We start from the raw sequence: 20,337 nt of genomic DNA, 5'->3' as shown, positions 1-20,337 counted from the left end.
AAAGTAGTTTCCAAGCACGTTGTTTTTCATGGTGTATGAGCCTGGCGCCATAGGCGTCAGGACTGGCCCCATGAGGGCTTTTGAAGAGGATGCCAGGCTCTAGAGGCCCGAGTCCTGACTCTACCTGGCCAATGGGTTTGCCAGAGGGGGTTTTGGGCGAGGGTCGTGACAGGAAACGGGTGTATTTATATTTATTAGGTTTATATAGCGCTTTACAATACAACAACAAGAATACATAGTAAACAAGAAGCATAAGGTTACAAAGACATGAAACAAACCATCAAAAACTGTATGTAGATGAATTGACCAGTTCTAAAGGAGGAATGGATAAGAGGAAGAAGGAAGTGAAGTAGAAAGGGAGGTCGGGGGGGGGGGAATACAGAGATAACAGGAGGAGGGAAGGAGGTAAGAGAAAGAAAGGGAAGAAGGGAAGGAGGGTAGAGATAAAGGAGGGATAAAATAGGAGAAAGAGGGAAGTTAGGGCAGTGGGTGAAGAAAGAAAGATTTCATGGAGGCACGGAAAGAGGGGTAAGAGGAAATGGAATGGATGGAGAGAGGTAGGGAGTTCCAGTGATGGGGAGCTAGAAGCTGAAAGGAACGGAAACGAGAGGAAGCACAAGGGGAAGGAGGTACTGTGAGTAGGAAGAGATCAGCGGAAGCGAGAAGGAGAGTAGAAAGAAAGGATAGAGGAAAGGTAGGTAGCCCATGAAGAGATTTAATAATTAGGCAGAGAAAGTTAAATTTAAGTTGGGAGTGAAAGGGAAGCCAGCGGAGAAAAGAAAGGGAGGAGGAAATGGAATGAAGAGGTGAAAGAAGACAGAAGGTACAGATAGCAGAGTGGTAAAGGGATTTGAGGGGAGAGGCAGGGAGACCAAAGAGGAGAGAGGAACAGTAGACAAGTCGGGAGAAAATGAGGGAAGATATTAGGAGTTTAGTAGCATGCAAGGTCAGGGAGGAGCGGAATTTGCGAACATTGAATAGGTGAAAGCGGCAGCCGCGAGAGGTAAGAGAAATATGATGGGAAAGGTAGAGGGTAGAGTCAAGGTGTATGCCAAGGTTACGAGCAGAAGCAGAGATAGGGAGGTTAGTAGGAGGAAAGAGAATAAAAGGAGAGGGATAAGGGGGAGGAAGAGTGTTGGAGGGGAAGAATAAGACTTCAGTTTTGTCAGAGTTGAGGGAAAGAAAGTGGGAAGACATCCAGTCTTTAATAGCAGTAAGACAGGAAGAAAGATTTTGGTGGATTTCGGGGGTGAAAGAGGAGAAGGAAAGAAATAGCTGGCTGTCAAATGAAAGAAATGATGAGAAATGCCAAAAGAGGAGGTAATGGGGGTGAGAAGAGAAGTGTAGAGTGCGAAAAGGAAAGGGCCAAGCACAGAGCCTTGGGGAACACTGAAGTCCAGAGGGAGAGTGGAAAAGGTACGACCACCCCAGGAGACTGCAAGAGAGCGGTTGGAAAGCGTGTCCAGAAGCTTCACAGGCGAGATCACGTTGGATGATGAGTTCCATCGGGCGATAAGGTGGTGGGGCATCCGCTGCAACATCGCCTGGGACACAGTGTTTCAAAACTCTCCATACCAGGAGACGGTCACCGCGGACGCTTCACTGGAAGGTTAGGGAGACCACACCGGACGGCTGTACGCCAGAGGCCTGTGGCTGCCGTAGGAGAGGGATCTCTGTATCAACATCTTGGAGCTACGGCAGTGTTCTAGACCCTCAAGTCATTCCTTCTGTCTCTGAAGGTCATGGTGGTGAGGATCTTCACAGACAACACCACCACAATGTTCTACATCAGGAAACGGGGGCACTCAATCCCCAGCGCTCTCCAAGGAAGCGCAGGACTTGTGGCGCTGAGCCGTCGGACAAGAGATGTTCCTCCTTCCTCTTCACCTAGCGGGAATCAAGAACACCATCCCAGATTCCCTCAGCAGGGAATTGCGCTCTTGCCACGAGTGCGAAGTTTGGCAGGACCAGGTGGACCGCATCTTCGTCAAGCGAGGCAGGCCCCAGATCGATCTGTTTGCAATGGCGGCAAACTCCAATTGCCAGAAGTTTGCCAGCAGATTCCACGAACCGAGGAGCCTGGGGGACGCGTTCTCCTTCCTGTGGGAAGGGCTGTTTCTGTACGCGTTTCCTCGGTTGCTTCTCCTGCTACAAGTCATCAACACACTAGACAGTGCCAATGCAGAATGATATTCCATCGCCCCGGCGTGGCCGAGGCAGATTTGGTAACCAGACCCTCTCAGCCTGTCCGCGTCACCTCCAGTCAAGCTGCCAGTGGTTCTGGATCTTCTCACCAGAGAAGGAGGCGCAATTCTACATCACAACCCAGGATCCCTGAACCTGAGTGCTTGGCTCCTACAGACCTAGAGTTTGGAGGATATGAGTTGCAAGCCGACTGCACGGAGGTCCTCACAAAGGCCAGGGCGATGTCGACCTTGAAGTGCGACGGCCACAAGTGGAAGCGTTTCACTGCGTGGTGCCGGTCACAGAAAATTATCCCTTTGAGGGTCACAGCCCCACATATCCTGCTATACTTGCTATCCTTGGCCAAGGCCAGACTGGTGCACACCTCCATCAAGGTGCATCTGGTGGCCATCTCCTGCTACACCAGGAAGGTCTGCGCTTTGGTCCTGTCGACTCATCAAGGAGTTTCTCAAAGGACTTTTCAGATCTTTCCCGCTGGTGAAGGCTTTAGCCCCGGCGTGGGAACTCAGCGTGCTTCTGACAAAGCTCATGGGGGCCCCCTTTGAGCCTCTGCATCAGGCTCCACTCCAGTTCCTCTTGTGGAAGACAGCTTTCCTAGAGGCCATCACCTCTGCCAGGAGTGTATGTGATATCCAGCCTCTATCGTGCAAACTTCCATACCTGACTTTCCACTAATCGAGGTTGGTGCTACGTACGCACCACTAAGATTGATCCTCTCTTGCTCCCTTTCTTGACTTCTCTTATTAATTTTTCTCTTTCTCTTCAGCTACGTTCTCTTCTGACTTTAAGGACACTGTAATCTTGCATATACTGAAAAAACCCAGCCTTGATCCTACTTTGCCTTCTGATCTCTCTTCTTCCATTCTTAGCTCCAATTCTAGATTCTAGTGTCGGCTATTCCCGCATTGCTTCCTATCTTGACTTTCATTCTCTACCTCCACAATCCCAATCAGGCTTCCTTCCATTTCACTCCACAGAAACCGCCTTGCTCAGCATATCTAATGAACTTCTATCTGCTTGCCACTCTAGGCTCTTGTCAATTCAAATCAATTCAATAGTACTTTATTTGGCACAACGCCATAAAGTTCATAATACAAACAACAATTCAAAGCTAATAAAACCAATGTAACAATAAGATGATAAAATCAATATAAAAGTACACATTATTTGGGGAGAGTAATCTTGCAGCCCCCGAGACATCGACTGGCTAATAACAAAATGGCAAGTCAAAGCAGGGGAGAGTAATCTTGCAGCCCCTGAGGCACAAGATAGTTAATACAGCTTCTCAACATTTAACAATTGGGCTTTAGATCTACAAAGTAAGGCTTGATGTGCTCCGACCTGTTGGTCGGAGCACTTTCTACAAAGGTTTAGTGCATCCATCACCGTATGAATATCAGCTTCCCTCAACAAAGGTTTCCAATGGTATGACCTGTGACGAATAGTGAGATGTCATTTCTCCCTGAGGGGGCGCCCCTTCCCGTGAGGCCAGGTAGGTGAGGCTGCTACCCGATAGTCCCCCCTGGTGGTGGTTCTCAGCATGAGCATCTCATGGGAAGGGATCCCCCCCTGGTGAGAACGAGTCATACCCAGCTTCAACCCATGCCCTTCACAACCCTACTGTGATTAGACCCCTCTTCGAGCACACACTCCCATAGAGAGAGTAGACCCATGTACTTCTGTAACATCTGCGATTTTAACCTAAACAAAAGTACTGGGACGAAGATCATTGAGCGCCCTGAATGTTTGTCTGACCCAAGTACTGGGACGAGGTGGCCCATAGGAGGAATAAGGACTGACATGACAGCCACTACTGCAGGCGTGGACGTTGCGCCAGGGTGGAGCCTGCATATCAAATAGAAACCGAAGAAGGACTATATGTCTTCTGCCCGTGACGAACCCAGGAGTTTTGAATCATGTCCAGAGAACAACCAAGCAGAGCGGCAGATGCAGGCAAACAGCTGTGGATGTCCAGAGGCTGTCGAGCAGGATGCAACCTTCCCGTCAGTCCTGAAGAACCGTCTGGTGGCAAGGCGTGAGAAGCAGACCACAGACCCGAGCAGCCGATAAACCAAGGTGGAAGGAACGCCGGTGTGGCCGCAAGGATGCCCAATCCCAGGACGAAACGGACAGCTATCCGATCCCAACGGCACATACAGGGGAAGCTCGTGGAGGTCTGCCAAGGAGAACTGTTTTGAATTTTGTGTTTTGTGCGGTGACCTGGGGAATGGAGCCATTCCTCTGTGAAGAAGCCAATACTTGGGAACAAACTTCTACCCCCAGTCTAGAAGGAGGGTTCAATATTCTGGACCAGAAGACCTACTTTCTTTAGTATTAAGTCTAAGGGACAAAAGTATTTTTTTTTTTTTTTACACAGGATGGTGGACTATTGATTAACACAGATATTCTGACAGAGCCATTAGTCTTTTAGTTGAGTTAAGGAAAGTTCTTTTTTTTCTTTATTTTCTTAAACAGTAAAAGTTTATAGCAACCACTATGCCACTTGTGTGTCAGTCTCCTCCTTCTGCACCCTTACAGACCGCAGAGCCTTTAACAAGTGCAAATAAACACAAAATGTAAAATTGTTTTTTCACCTGTATTGCACAATGGACAGACTCCTGAGCTGTCATCACACCATCACTTGGTAAAAAAAAGTCAGTCCTAAATTACCCAGCCTATAGCCCACAACCAGAGTGCATGCATATGTGGGTTTAACATAGTCCCAATGTTTTTAATAACCATAATCCAATTTCGCCTAGAGCTACTCGGGATCTAATTTCAATTCATGTGCAGAGTCTTCCATATTCCTCCTTCCCCTAATTATTGCAGCCTTCTTAATTCTTCCCAAGGCAAATTTATTAATACTGGTGGGATTATCGGACAATACAGATTAATTTAGCGCAGCTAAGGATTCTTTTGCATGTTTTGCCCATGGAAGGCTTTTACCCCCTTCTAGGCTTGGCAGATGTATCAGAGCTTCTCGATAACTACCGAGTCCCTCTGTACACCAAAGTGTTAACCAGTACATAACTGGTCGAATAGAGATCACATCTTTGATAGTGCACACATCAATTTCCAAATGGACCAATACATTGGGAGAACTTTGTGGTATCATTAAAAGTTTCTTCAAAAAGTAATTTACCACCCTAGATAGGCTAGTGACATTGGCATAGCCCAATAGTTCTGCACCAAGCTAGGCAGATGTAACGGATTGCTTCTTATATTACTGAATAGGGGTTGCTCCCCTTCCATGTCTGGCAAAAAAGGACCTGGTCCTGCCACTATACTTTTCCAGCCCAATATGTGATTTGTCCACTTGGGGTGTCCTATGCTCTTTCTCTTGGAACCTAGTCCCATCTAATCGTAAAAAGACACGTGATAGTATTCCGATCCACCACTCTAATCATAATGTTAAAGTGCTTGGAGAACTTGGGTCTATAAACCATTGTTTTTGGTTTCCCAATATTGAGATTTCATTTCAATTCCTCATATTTTTCCGTAAAAATCACCAGTGTTGCCTTCAAACCCTGGTGGGTGGTCGACAAGAGGATGGTATGAATCACTGCAATCAGGTTGGTGGGCAGCTTTCTCTTGTCCAGAACCTACCACAATATTTCTCTGGATACCCTGTCAAAAGCAGTTCTGAGATCCTGAAAAATTGAATAGAGTTTTACCTTTTTTAGGGCAATATATTTTGGACCATTAAGAAGAGGTGGAAAGCTGTGATCTGTGGTGCTTTTCACTCCGTGGAATCAAGCTTGAAGATCGCTAATTATGCCATTGTTGTCGACCCGTGATTGAAGTTGGCCTAATATAACCTTGGCAAACATGTTGTGGGCACTATCTAAAAGAGAGATTGGGCGTTAATTAGCATGTTAATGTCTATCTCCTTTTTTGAAAATTGGCACCATCACTGCTTGTTGCCATGACAGTGGAACCAAATTAGAGCCAATTACTGCTTTAAACAATTTCCATAAGACTGAAACCCAGATTGACACTTCATCTGCATATAAATCAATGGGCCTCCCTGCCCCTTTCAGTGATTTAATGGCTACACTGATCTCTTCTAGCCTTATCTGGAGACACCTCCCCGGTGCCAGTTTCTTAGAACCAGATGGTCCCTGTGTGGTTACTTCAGCTAAGATATCACTGGTCCCGTCATATAAGACTGAGAAATGGTTGTTCCATGTGCTAGAGGTAATACTGCACTGTAAGGCCACGTCCCCATTTACCTCGGGCAAGATACCAATTTCCAAAAAGTTATGCTATCACCCTGTTCATAAGCAGTTAAGAGATTTTCCCATTTCCACCCAACAGAACACTCCTCCTCGCTGATGACCTTCTTGTACCTAGCTCTACGTTCACGTATTAATGACTTGTCTACTGTTAACCCAACAGCTAGGCTGTCAAGGAGCTGCTGCTTTGCAGCCCTGCAGTCTTCATCATACCAGCTTTCCTTTTTTAGGGTGTGGCGTTTTATCATTTTCTTAGTATGTGTGAAAGTTGGTAGGAGATTCCGACCAAATTTGCATATTCGCACAGTATGTCTAAGTCATTAAGCTCCCCCATGAGCATTTCCTCCAGATGTCCTAGAAGCGGTCTCATAAATCACAGGAATCTGATCAGTTTTCAATAACTTTGCCCAATTAATTTTTCTTCATGCATGGCCCATGACAGTTAGAGCCTGTGTGGTTTTAGGAGTAGCCACCCTTGCCAAACTTGAATGCGACCCCAAGAGTTTATGGTCACTATCAAATAAGTATACTACTTCAAACTCTTTTGCTGAAACCAAGATATAATCAATATTGGAACTAGAATTTGGTCCAAAAAAAGTCTCACCCGCCGGTTGGTCCTTTATAAACCGCCTGTTGCAAGCCCTCACTTCCAACCCATACAATACTCTGGCATTGTCTATTGCTTGGCTATGTGTCTTTTTAGGAAAAACAGCCTCAATGGGCGGTATCTCCCAGGCCTGATCCTGATCTTCCCACAGTCCCTCTAAGTCTCTTAATAGCTCAAATTGTAAATACAGATCATCGGTCACTTTAACGTGGATATCACCAACATTAGACTCCTCCCATGTATTAGTTAGGTCCTGGCTTTAGTTAATAATAGACATCGGGGATGCTGCATTTGGTCTGTTCTAAATATTAAACAGACGGACACAGTTCCCCTCAGTGGTGCAAAAACTAGATGCTGCAAATCTCCTAATCCCGTAGGCCAAGCCACAGCCTGCCAATTCAGCCCTGACTCAAGCCTGATGAGCAGACCACCACTCGGTCTGCTCCTGGAGCCTTTCCTGCCAGGGATCTGGAATGTTTGATAGCCTTGCATGTCCACCACGTCAATGGCCACGTTTTTTGAAGTAATATTATCTGTCAATCCTTAATAAAGTCACACCAAACTGGATTTGCCAAGTACTTTGTAACCCGGGCTATATTCCATGCGACCAATTTACTTAGTCTACAAGTATCCCGTTTCCAGATTCTGCTTTAATCAGCCAACCCCCTCAAAATCAATCCCCAAATTGGCATTTATTCTTCCTTCAGACCTGTTGTGTTATTTTGAGCTGTTGAATAAGATCTCCCAAAAACCATGTCCTTTCTCACTATATATATCATGTGTACGCTCTTGTCAATTGCCATCCTTCTTAAGTCTGCTGTTTTTTATAATGTCGATCACCCTAATCTCCTGTCCACCCTCGGCTCTCTGGGTTTCTGAAGTTCTGTCCTTGATTGGTTCCAGTCTTATCTGTCTGATCAATCTTTTTCCATCTCATGGATCGGTAAAAACTCCTACTTTTCCTTTGCTGCATGACCTTCCTCAAGGCTCAGTCTTAGGATCCCTCCTCTTTTCCCTTTACACCACCGACACTTTCCTCTATTGACTCTTCCTTCGGGCTTTCTTCCCATTTTTACGCTGATGTATCCCAGCTCTTTGTCTCCTCTTCCTTTTCTGACTCTCCATGCTTCCATCTCTTGCTGTCTTCTTGCAATACAATCTTGGATGCATGCCCATTTCCTACATCTCGATGTCTCAAAAACTTAGATTGTGTTCTTTCCAGCTTCCAGTGTGCCTGCTGCTGGATCTCTCCCATTTATTGTCTTTCCTACAACTGCCACCCTCCCTTTCTCAACTTTGCATGAAATCTGTGTGCTCTCATTGATCTTTCGTTTTTCCTACACGTCACCAATACTGCTTGCTCCATTGTTTCAATTGTACAACATATGCAAAGTATGCCCCTTTCTTCCCTTTCACGCTACTAAACCTATTACTACTTTGGTTCTCTCTCGTCTTCACCATTGCGTCTCACTTTTTGTTGGTCTCCCTGCTTCTCATCTTGCCCCCATGCGCTCTGTTTTCAACTCTACTATTTGCACTTTGTGATCTTTCTCCTTGTTCCTCTGTCATCCGCTCTCTTCAGTCCCTCACTTGGCTATCCTTTGAATCTCGTCTAATGTTCCACTTCCTCTGCCTAGTTTTCAAATGTCGTACAACCTTGTACTTACCTGCCTGTGTTCTCTTATCTCTCTTGATGTCCTCACTTGCTTGCTTCGATCTCAAACCAAGCTTCTACTGACAGTCGCTAAACCATCCTATGCCCAACTTTTTTCCTTCCTTCTCACTATTGGACCTAAAACACTGGACCTCTTTGCCTCTCCACATCAGACCCATTGCCAGTTCCATGTGTTAATATCCCCGCAAAAATGTCGCCATACAAGAATGGTGCAGTTATTCTGCGGCGATATTAACCCATAGAACCTGCAGGCGACACCCCGCAACCCCCATATTTTTTTAAAGGGAGCGGGGAACACCCCTGCTCCCATTTACCCTATAAATAATCCCCATTAATAATGTCGCCTGTGCCTTTTCCCTGCAACTAGATGTATGGCGACATTATTTATAGGGATATTACCGGATACCCCATTGCCACCTACTCTTTTCCATTCACACCTAAAATGCATTCTGCTCTCAAACATGTCTCAATTAATTTTTTTTTATTTTCTAAATTGTTAATTACTATTCTTCAGGCTCATTCGACTAGAGGACTGGCTGCCTCCTGTTACCTGCAGGTGTACCTGTCTTAGACATACACAAGTGTGCCAAACATTACTGGCTAGATTCCTGTCCGATCAGGTCACTCGCTTTGACTGAGCAGTCCTCTAGAATATTCTGCTGTAGGTGGCGTTTCTTGCTCTCCTCCCTCCTCCAGATTTACGTACTGCTATGGAAGTCTTTGAGAGGCTAGAATCCATTACAAGAATAAATGGCTTGCTGTTGGGAAAGATTTTCTTTTTGCTGTTTTTCTTCTATAGACTCATATGGCACACCCTTTAATTTTGCTTTGTTGTACTCCTGGCCTGGCTTTTTGAAGGTAAATAAAGCCTTCTGCTTTACTTCCCTTTTCTTTTGGGCCATTCTTATGGAGAAACTGACCAGCCCATAAGACTATCAGAACTGATAGACTGTCTCTCTTAGTGAATGTCTTGTATTTTTACAATTGCACACTTCACCCCAAAGTGAAGTGCGGTTAAGATACGTTGGCCCTCATTCCGAATTAAAGCAGTAATTCAGTGGTAATTCTGCTGATTTACATCCAAAATCTCTTACCGCTGCCGCCACTTGATCCCTTGGGTTCACCACAGGATTACAAATGGTGGTAGGGCAGTTTTAGTCCATATTTTAGGAGTCCACAGGACTCATTGTGGTGCTTAGCAGAGGTAATTCCGCAGATTTTTGGCTCTGAAGTGGAGGATTTACTTACAGCCATAAACTCAGGATTTGGCTTGGTAAAAACAGCAGAATTCTGTTACCACCAAAAAAAGTAGCAGTAACAGAATTGCCACCACTTTATTACGCTCTGCCAAACTTGAAATGAGGCCCTTTGTATCTGTATAGCTTTTTATGTAATGGCTTTTGGATTACATGCACAATGTGCCTAGGATGGGGTGGTGGCAGCGGATATTTTCCTACAGTGTTTTATACTTTTTACTTGTGCACCTTTGCATTACCACAAATGGCTACTGAAGGTTGCTGCCACGCTAAAATGGCTGTGTACCACAGGGTTTTCGTCAGTGTCGTTTGACCATATTATTCTTTGCCATTTTTCCTGCCCTCTGTGTCCATATATGCGAGGCCCTTTCCCGGACAAAGAGGCAGTTTGTGTATGAGCCCAGATATGGGGGCTGGGGACTATCTTGTCCCAATACACATCCTGGTGCCTGAATGTCTGATGCTAGGTAGATGTTGTGGCCAGTATCTATACATGACTGGATTGCAACTGAGAGTTTGAATGTTGCAGTTCCTTAACATTCGTGGACCTGGGCGACCTTCCAGTCCGAATCTTGAATTAAGAAAAGGACTGCAGCCATTTGACAGATCATCATTGGAGCCAAGACCCCTACGAAGAGGTGTAGTCTGCTGGCGAACCGAGGACGACTCCTGCAGCTGGCCAGCACCAACTCCAGTGAAGTCCTGGTGAAGCCCTGCTCCTCTGTCCTGATCTTAAGAAGACTCTTGTTGATGCATTGACGCTTCAACCAGTGAGAACAAGCAGTGTAGTCTCAACCCCTGCTTGAGGATCTGTGCCTCCAGAAGTGTCCCTGGACCCAACAGTGGACTGACCAACTCTCTCCTGGGCCACCTTGCTACAGCCATCGCCATTCTGAGTGCATCCTTGGAACTTGGAGGATCTTCAGCTTGTACTACAAGATACTTCCTCCTGCATTTTCAGCCTTCGTACATCAACGGTAGATGTGCTGGGCCTGCTCCTTTGTTTGTCCATTGAAGATTGCTTATCGCCGCCTGACCGTGGTGATTCCCATTGCAATCTGTATTTTTCGCTCCCTGCAGGTGTCTTGAGGTCACCTTCTGTGGGCTACATTGACCGACTGAACAGAATTTCTCCAAAACCAAGCTGCGCTTCAGCAGAAACAGCAAAATGGTTGCGCTGGTTCCAGTGAGCACCATGGCCTCAAAACTGCGTTTTGCAGCAACAAAAAGATGCCTGCACCATATTGCCAAGCACATATTTGGCAGGATGGAACAAGGGGGCACACTGAGGAAGCTTGCCAGTGTGTTCTTACATATACAAAAGAAATAGAGTGAAAAAGCAGCACTGGTTTGCTGATTGCCCAAAGTCACCATTGAAAAAGGAAGCATTTTACCTTTAAAATTGATGCTGCTCAGACGCTATTTTCATCAGTTCTTCCTCAAACTTCTGTATTAATAAGGCCATGTCTCTCCATTCATATCCCCATTGTGCTTCAGCAAACCCAAGCATGACCCCTGAATGACAGGCTCTGTCAAACCAAATCTGAGAAGAATCAACAAAGAAAACTCACTTTTACCCACACGGGAAGCACGTTCATTTTTTTTTACAAATTATCAAAGATCAGTAGTTCAAAGAAACTCCAGCTATCTGGGCTGTGTCAATTTCAGTGCATCTGTACTTCGAACAAACTACTGCCCACAAGAAAATAACTATGGCTGCAAAACAGTGTGGGAATCCAGATGGAAAGTCAAATCGAATTTGAAAGGCAAAGTGCTAGCAGCTTTCACCACGTGTGCAAAATGGGCTTTGCAAACTAAAGAAAAAATGCCTGTTTTTTTTAAAAAAAGGTAAAATTTTGAATTAAAGCTTGTCTGTGCCTAGCAATGAGAAGAGGTTGGCTGCTGGGAAACACATATGGGGCTGTTTATTCAACAGGCTTATTTTTTTGGATTCAGGACCAAATAAAAGAAAATGAAGGTTTTAAACTGCCTTGGCTAGATTTTGCATCTTCCAAAAACAGGTTATTCCAGTTGGCAGAGCTAAGGCTTCCCCCAAGGAAGGGAACCACCATAAGCTCTCAATAGATACTAACACTTCTGTGATAATTACTAGGTTGGACAGAATCTGGTCTGGGCTGAACACTCTGACAATGGAACTCCCAGGACAAGTAAGTGTGAAGTGGGCAAGGGGTAATACGTCTTCAATCAAGCTGGGAAAACCCCCACCTTACTCTGGAGGAAATTACAGTTGGTGGCAGCTGAAGTAAAAACAAATGGTCCAGTGACAAAGGACTGCCATTTGCTTCCAAAGAGTATTTATTAATAAAAATGTAAAGGCTTTTATCTCTGCAGCAGGACTTTGTGAAAATCTCGCAGTTTAAAAATGATTTTGTGGTTTATAATTTGAGACATTGTAAAATTCACTGACACCTTGGGAACAGAAATGGAAAAGAATTGGGGATTATAAGGAAAGAATCCATGATGCCATTGTGAATTTTAATACTTACCTCCCTTATGATAATCTGTACACGTGTATAAAGTTACAGAATGTTAGGCCGAATCTTTCATACTCAAAATTACCAAAATGTATTAGAAGGGCGAAACAATGTCTCACAGATTTCAGAGTTGGGGTGGAATGGTCTGCATACAATATTTAACCTGTTTAGGTAATTTGCTAAGAGACTTCATCTGTATAAATGTACCATTCGTGGCAAAATCGGATTTCAGCTAAAGTGACTGTGGGAGGTTTTTGAACATTGTAAAACTCGCATCATAAATCTGACATCCTGCCCTTGAAATCCAACCAGTTGAGAGCAAGGTGGGGGACTGGCAACCCTGACCAATCCAGTCGGTTAGAGGTGTGCTTAGTTAAGCCTGCCCAGGCTTATACTTTGATGATGTCACTACACATTATAAATAAGAATCCCTTTCAAGACTCTGGACACACACTCCTCCTGAAGTTCCTGTGCTGCGTTCCTGATCTGCTCCATCCATCTTGCTGATCCCAACTACAAGGCCTAAGTATCGCTGACCCTTCCAGCAAGGCCTCAATTCTGAAATCCCACTAAAATCCCTAATAACCAAAGGGGAAAGCTGTGGTATTCTTTTTGCAAGCATCCTGAACCAGCCTGGCTTGCTGCCCATTACCTGCATGCACACTGCAATCCTGCCATTCAGCTGTCCTTTGCCAGGAGAATTACCATCCAGTGACCCAAATTGCCCAGCTGTTCACTACCCGGTGACCAGACCTTGCCCAGCTGTCTTTTGCCCAGCTGTCTTTTGCCAGGCGCGCCAGCCGTGTGGTGACCATACCCTGTTGACTGACCAAAATCCCAAAAGTCAAAAATGGACTGTGAGTATAATCCCTACCCCATAGAAATACATAGCCTACCTTGTCTTGCCTTTGTCTCTATCCCACTACCTAAGCAATCCTATGTTTACCCTGGTAACTTGTTGAAACTGTTAAAAATTAAGGACAGGATACGAGGATAATTCTAAGTGCTAGCGCCATTTCTTTTCAATTTTGTTTTGTGTAATCCTAATTTCGAGTGATCGGACTAGTTTCCGCCAGGGTTGGGCCCTGGGGTGACTGAGTTGAACTCGCGAATCAACCTTGGATCTTACTGTGCCCATCTTTGGGTGGTCTAGTCTGAATTCTCTAGTTTAAAGTAAAACTGTGCTTATCACAACTGATTTCCTTTCCTATTTCACGGCTTCATTTTATTAAAATTGACCCTTTTTATATCTTGCATATCTCATCCAGTTTCATAGATAGAGACCTATTTTCACCTCTATATTGTCCCTGTGATATCGATCTATCCCCTGCACTCAAATCAGAGTATTAAAAACCGTTCGGGTAGTTTTCCAACGTGTTATTTGGCATGCTCTAAACTTTCCACTCATTTTAGAATTGTATGTCTTTTGCTGATCCATTGCCTTGTGATTGTCAGTGATATAACATAACTGCTATTGTGATAAAACATATGTATATTATAATTTAACCACATTCATTATTTGTACATTTTGAGTGTTATTTTAGGCCATTGCTAAGGGTTTAAAGTCTGTTTCTGCCTCTTATTCTGTGAGGGAAGGTTGGATTTTTGTTCCATTTTCTGCCTCTTATCCCTGACTACCTGCTGCTTCTTTCTATCCACTCAGTATTTGATTATTTGTGGGTTGAGGGAAAATTGCAGGTGGAAACCTTAACTTGGGTGCTATCTTTCCTAAATCAAAAAGTGTTCCTATTCATTTGTTCTGTGTATATGTCCTAGCAGAAGGGTACCCAAGTGTCTTCATTCCATTTTCATTGTGATTATCACCCATTGGTGATTGCTGCCCCAATTTTAAGATAAATAAATAAATATTGCATTTCGCAAACCAGCCTGGTGCATTGTGACCCAGGGTATTTTAAAAAGGGGGTGTGATACGAGTTGTGTACCATCTCATATTGAATCTGCATAAAATAAGGAGAAAGGCATCTCAGTGGTGCGCTGCATATTAGGCCGAGACCAAGGTGTGTGTCGCCTGATTGAAATCCTTAACACTTCTCTGCAAAAAGCCTTAATCTTTTCTTTGCCTGGGTGTTCAGGTGGAAGGTGCCTCCAACCTAGATTCAAGAGAACTGTGAACATCTTTCTATAAAATTACGGATTGAGGATCACACTACTATTTATCAGCCGCCTTCAATTATTACTTTGTTTGAAGAGCAAATACCCTTCTTGGGAACCTCATTAAACACATTACCCACAACATAGTCCTGGGTGACTTTAATCTTTGGTAAAGCGACAGCACTGATCCTGTCGCTATTTCTCTACCTCTCTTCAGAGTATTGGTAATGGATCAACATATAAGACACCCCACACATAAGGATGGACACATTTTTGACTGGTTACTTACACCTAAACTACAAATCGGATCTCTCAACATTTCCCTTTGTCTTTAGACTGACCATCATCTAATTTCTTTCGATCTTATTCCTCCAGCGCCTTATAAGAAGGTTTGCTCGTTCTGAAATTCAAACCCCGAAACCTAAAAATAATCACCACCACAGCCATTTCTGACTTTATCACCCAAGATTACAATGAAATTAATTCTTTAGTTCAGGAATATAATCATATCACCTCCCTAGCGATTAATAAGCTAGCTCTGATTACCAGTAGGAAAGTTAAAACTGAAGCAGCAGAAAAATCATGATTCTCCACTGACATAATTAAAAATGGGAAACTCAAAAGATCCTCAGAATGGCAGTGGAGTAAGAACCCCTGTCCTAACGCTCTTGCCACTTATCGGTTAGCCGCTGCAAATTATAAAAAGGCTATTTTAGCAAAAAAGATTAACTTTGAGCAGCGGATAACCAATGCCAAATCTGACAAAAGGGAATTATTCAATATTTTAAAAGAATTAGAAGGCAGAAAAAGCATCACCAACACTGTTCCCCCAGTGACTCATGGTGTCAAGCAATTCAGGATGGATTCTGGACCAAAATCATGAACCACCAAATTTCCATCAATAAACGCCTACTGGACCTACTTGACAACATCTGCCCCATATCTAATTATGAGGTTCTGACAGATAATACTAGTGGTACGCCCCTAGAATTCACCTTAAATTCGCTCACCCAAGATTCCCTCATCAACATTGTGAAAGGGCTTAAAAGCCACTGCCTGATGTCCCGCAATGGTTATTAAGGACTCTATTCTCTCTCTCTCCCCCTTCATCACTAATATTGTCAATTCATCCTTTTTAGCTCACTTGTTCCACAAAATCTTAAGAATGTTAGGATCACCCCAGTTCTTAAAAGAACAACCCTGGATCCAAAGGTTGTCAGCAATTATCGACCTATCACAAATGTCCTGTTCGTGCTTAAAGTTCTTGACAGAGCTGCATACTTGCAGCTCCAGGAACATACTGAAAAAAATGGCCTCCTGAGTATTAGTCAGTCCGGATTCCAGACCATGTATGGCAAAGAGGCGGCCATGCTGGACCTAAGAGCCACTTTGGCAGAAAGAGTCCATCGCGGCAGGATAACACCTCTTATGTTGTTAGACCTTTCTGCCACGTTCGACTTGGTTGACCATTCTATGGTGCTACAAAGGCTGGACAAACTGCTAAACTGTTCTAGGTCTGCCATTGCATGGTTTGCCTAATTTCTTGGCCCCAGGAGGGCAAGAGTTGCCATGGGTGACTTTCAGGCCCTCCCACAAGAACTCTCTTGTGGAGTCCCACAAGGCGCCCATTTGTCCTCTTCCTTGGTTAAAGTATATATTCGTCCCTTGTTCGACCTGCTGGATGCCGCCGTGAGATACACAAATTACGCTGACGATATTCAGCTGGTCTTTGAGCTATCTGGTGATTACGATTCTGATTCCTCCCTTGTTGAGACAACTTATGATCTGATACAAGGCTGGGTGGCTACCAACTCCCTTGCACTGAAAAAGGAACAAACCGAGCTGATGCATGTTGGCTCCAATCAGCGGTTGAAAAAGCTTAACCTCAAATACAATACTTTTACCATCTCAAGCTGTATTATTCCATTGAGTCCTACGGTAAAAACGATAGGCGTCATGCTTGACTCTGGACTGTGAATGAAACACCACATACTGCAAGGCAAAGCTTCCTGTGCCTATGTCAGTAAACCCCTTAGGCAGATAAAGCCTTAAAGCACCTTTCATCCCTGGTCACTGCACTAGTGAATTCTCAGCCTGAATATTGTCCGAAACATCTAAAAGCCACTCAAAATTAGGCTGTTAGAGTAATCTGTAACTTAGGGCCAAAGGACCATGGGACTGAAATTAGGTGGTCTCTGCACTGGCTTCTGGTACATCATCATTTCTCTAACAAAATACTTACCCTTACCTATAAATGCCTTGCCAAAAAGGCACCACGTTACCTAACAGATTAGAACAGGGCCCCGTTCAGCACATTCTCTGCTCCAGTGGGTCTTGTAAACTAACCAGACCCAGGCACAAGTTAAGAAACTTTGGAGGTACTTGCTTTCACGTCTGCACTCCCGCTTTGTGGAACTCTCTACCCTCCTCTATCAGCGATACCCCAGTCTCACCAGCTTTAAGTGAACTCGAATGATTAGCACCTCTTACCTACCTGACTGTCTTATGGTCTGACCTTTTGTTCCCTTACTGGTTTCACATCTCCTTTCTTGTGCTCACTGAGGACTACCGGCGGGGGTTGCGCCTTACAAATCTTAAAAAATAATAATAAAGCACTGCAACTGACTGAGACGAAATCTGGTATCCGAAAGTGACCTCTAGATCTGTGTCTCCTGGGCCTCCATCGAAAGGGCCAAGAACAGAACATTGTGCCCCCAACAGATTCCGGAACCTCAGCAGTAGTCTCTGGAGAAATTGGAGTCCGCAAGTAAAGTTAACCTACTTGTCTCCCTCCACCTCCCCTCTGCCATTTTCCATAGGGTTACATGGGCGTAAAGTCCTGTCCATTTCTCACTGTTTCCTGACTTTGTCCGGTGGATGCCTGGTCAAGGATTCCTTCTTAGGCCTATACTGCTGTTATGGGATTGAGTGATTTTACTTACCTGAACTATGTTTACCTTTTTGGACTATGCTTCATTATAATTGACATTTATATTTATTGGGTATTTATGGTTCGCCTATACAGCAAATGGTGTTTCAGGGCGCAACAAGACAAGGGGCGTGATGGGGAACAGGGATGAAGAATAACAAAACACGGTCCTACTAGGCCTTGTCATTCGCAACGTGCAAGTGCAGTAACAAAAAGAGCATGGGGGGGTTTGGGGGGGTGAAGTGAGGTAGAGAGTGTGATGTGCGAGAGAAAAGGGCCCAGTTGAACTTGGGATGGTCAGACAGAGAGGAAGGAGGTCAACCAGTCCAGTGTCAGGTCCGTGATGCCAAGGGTATCACAGAGCTGATTTATAAGGGTGGCATGATTGACTGTATCAAAGGCAGAGGAAAGGTCAAGATTTGAGAGAAAGTCTTCACAGGTTTTCAGGAGTGCAGTTTCCTGAGTGCTCTGAAGCCAGACTTGTGGTCGTGGAGACAACCAACAGATTCAGTGTGGTGGATCAGCTGGGAGATGACCAGCTTCTCCAAGAGTTTGCCCAGGAAGGGGCTAACAGAGATATGGTGGTTGTTAGCCAGGTAGGAGGGGACAGCAGAAGGCTTTTTGAGGAGAGGATGCACAAGTGAGTGCTTGAGGAGTGGAGGGAAGGAGCCAGTGGCAAAGGAGTGATTGCAGAAATCAGCCACGGCTGGAGCAAGGGAGGTAATGTTGTCCTTGATACTTCTGGAGGAGCCAGGGGAGCACCTGTTTGGAAGATACTTTCATAGAGAGAAACCTCATCCAGTGCTATGGGCATCGTCCAATCACATAGTAAATCGTCCTGCAAAGTAGAACTTTAGAAAGGATTTCTTCAGCCCTACAGATAAGGGGTGTATCGGTACTCCCTAAAAATAGACTAATACTCACCAAAAATAAAAACAGGAAGTAAAAACACTCCCAACAAAAAATAGGAAATCGACATCTAGGACCTTGTGCGCCTGCTTTTACCCACACCGCTATATGATATGTTTGAACCAGTAGTGCACATAGTACCACAGGAAGAAACTACTATTATTACTACCTGATTGGTAGAAGTAGACCTGTATCTTTTAATGTGTGTGAATAACCAGTTGCAAAGGAATAATTATCACAAAAACATTTCCGTTTTTCAGTTAAAACATTTGTAGTCGCTTATAAAATACTCCCATTGACGAAACAAGACATTTTGGTGCTGCTGATTCGTTGTGGATCGATTTGGCATGGACATTTCGCTGCAGGAGTCGGTTTGGCGCACCCTCTTTGGCACGGCCAGTTCGCCAAAAGTTTAACATTTAATTAAAAAAAACTATAATTATAGAATTAGGGCCATCGCAAACCCTGGCCTGCAGGGTTGCTGGCTGCACATTCAACCGTAAGGCCATAGAGATCTCATCAATTTCACGTGCAACTTTTACTTATATTAAGCGTAACGTTTTCTGAATGACCCACGTTAATATAAGTAACTGGTGCATTTGAAAATAAGATCTCGATAGCCTAGTGGTTAGCTAGTCAGTCTCGGAGCCCTGCAGGCCAGGGTTCGAGACAGCATCAATTTTGTTTTAATTAAAATACTTGTACTGCCGCACCGAAACTGGTCACGCCTAACAGCTTTTGCCAAACCTGACTGCGCCGAACTGGCAATGCCGAAATGGGGTGTACTTCCCATTGGGAATCGGTCAATTCCGATTGGAATTATAGTGCTGGCAAATCTAGCAGGAGAACTGAAGGGAGATGTGGGCAGTTTAAGCAGATCTGTCGCACATCATGGTCCCTTATCCGCAAATTAACAACAGTGATTTTACAAGTATCTGGGTTTCCTCTGGTCTTTTTACCCACCCCCTCACAATTGAGAACCTTGAGCTCTTAGTTCCTGAAAACATGGAATACTTTCATCTCAACTGTTCAGATAATCTGAAAAATATGCAAGCAACTGAATAGCCGTATGCTAGGAGGTAATATAGAAATAAATGTCTAACATTCTCTGCGAAGAGATGTTATTCCTATGAGTTGCACAATAGGCTATATCGTTCTCTAGAGTTCCACCTACCATTTGAAATATTGCATGTGTTTCTATCAAGTTTCTTTTAGAATAGGTTGCCTTTGTTGCAATTCCCTCCAGAAGAAGTGAGTTGTAAGTGCACTCTATACCCTCTTAATTGCTACTTGTGTCTATGCTTGTCCTGAATTCCCCTAAGAATTCATTGTTAGCTCCGCTCACTCCTACAGTAATGGAGCCCAATGCGATTTTCATGAAAGAAAATGTTTTCTACTTCGCTCATCCTGTGTGTTTCCCAAAAGTGGCCCCATATTTCCACTTATTATTTTTTTATTATTATTTTTTTTTATTGTGATATAGCCAAAAAAGAAGAAATCTTGACTTTTTACACATAATAAACAAATACAAATAAAGGAAAAAAGAAAGTTGAAATTTTACATATCTTAAGAAGAGGTTGTGCACATTAAATGAGTAAGAAGAGACTAATTAGCTAACACATTAAGATCACATCTACAAATATGAGACTACTCTCACTTCAAAAGTTGCACTTGGCAATCTAAATCATTGTCATTCCAAACAAACAAAATCAAACAGAGTATTAACTTTCCAATAAAAAAAACACCAGCAAAGAAAGAAGAAAAATCCATGAGACAATAAATCAATATCATACCCATATAAAATACAACCATTCATTCACTTAAATTATGAGATCGCATTGCCTACTTTTTAGCCAAATCTGTCTTCACATACAGAAACCTTTTCCATTTAGGTAGCTGAAAAAAAGTTAATAT

At 43.9% G+C, this 20,337-nt stretch overlaps 1 protein-coding gene across 2 annotated transcripts in view; it reads left to right on the top strand.

Annotated features, from left to right (window-relative positions):
* PCNX3 (pecanex 3) overlaps positions 1 to 20,337 on the top strand; it is a 1,956,057-nt gene that overhangs the window by 1,360,330 nt on the left and 575,390 nt on the right. The window lies entirely within an intron of this gene.

Source organism: Ambystoma mexicanum, chromosome 2p (genome assembly GCF_040938575.1).
Source record: "Ambystoma mexicanum isolate Mex_15411 chromosome 2p, UKY_AmexF1_1, whole genome shotgun sequence".
Classification (NCBI taxonomy): domain Eukaryota; kingdom Metazoa; phylum Chordata; class Amphibia; order Caudata; family Ambystomatidae; genus Ambystoma; species Ambystoma mexicanum.
Note: the sequence above shows the minus strand (reverse complement) of the source record. Positions and strands in the feature narration are given on the sequence as shown.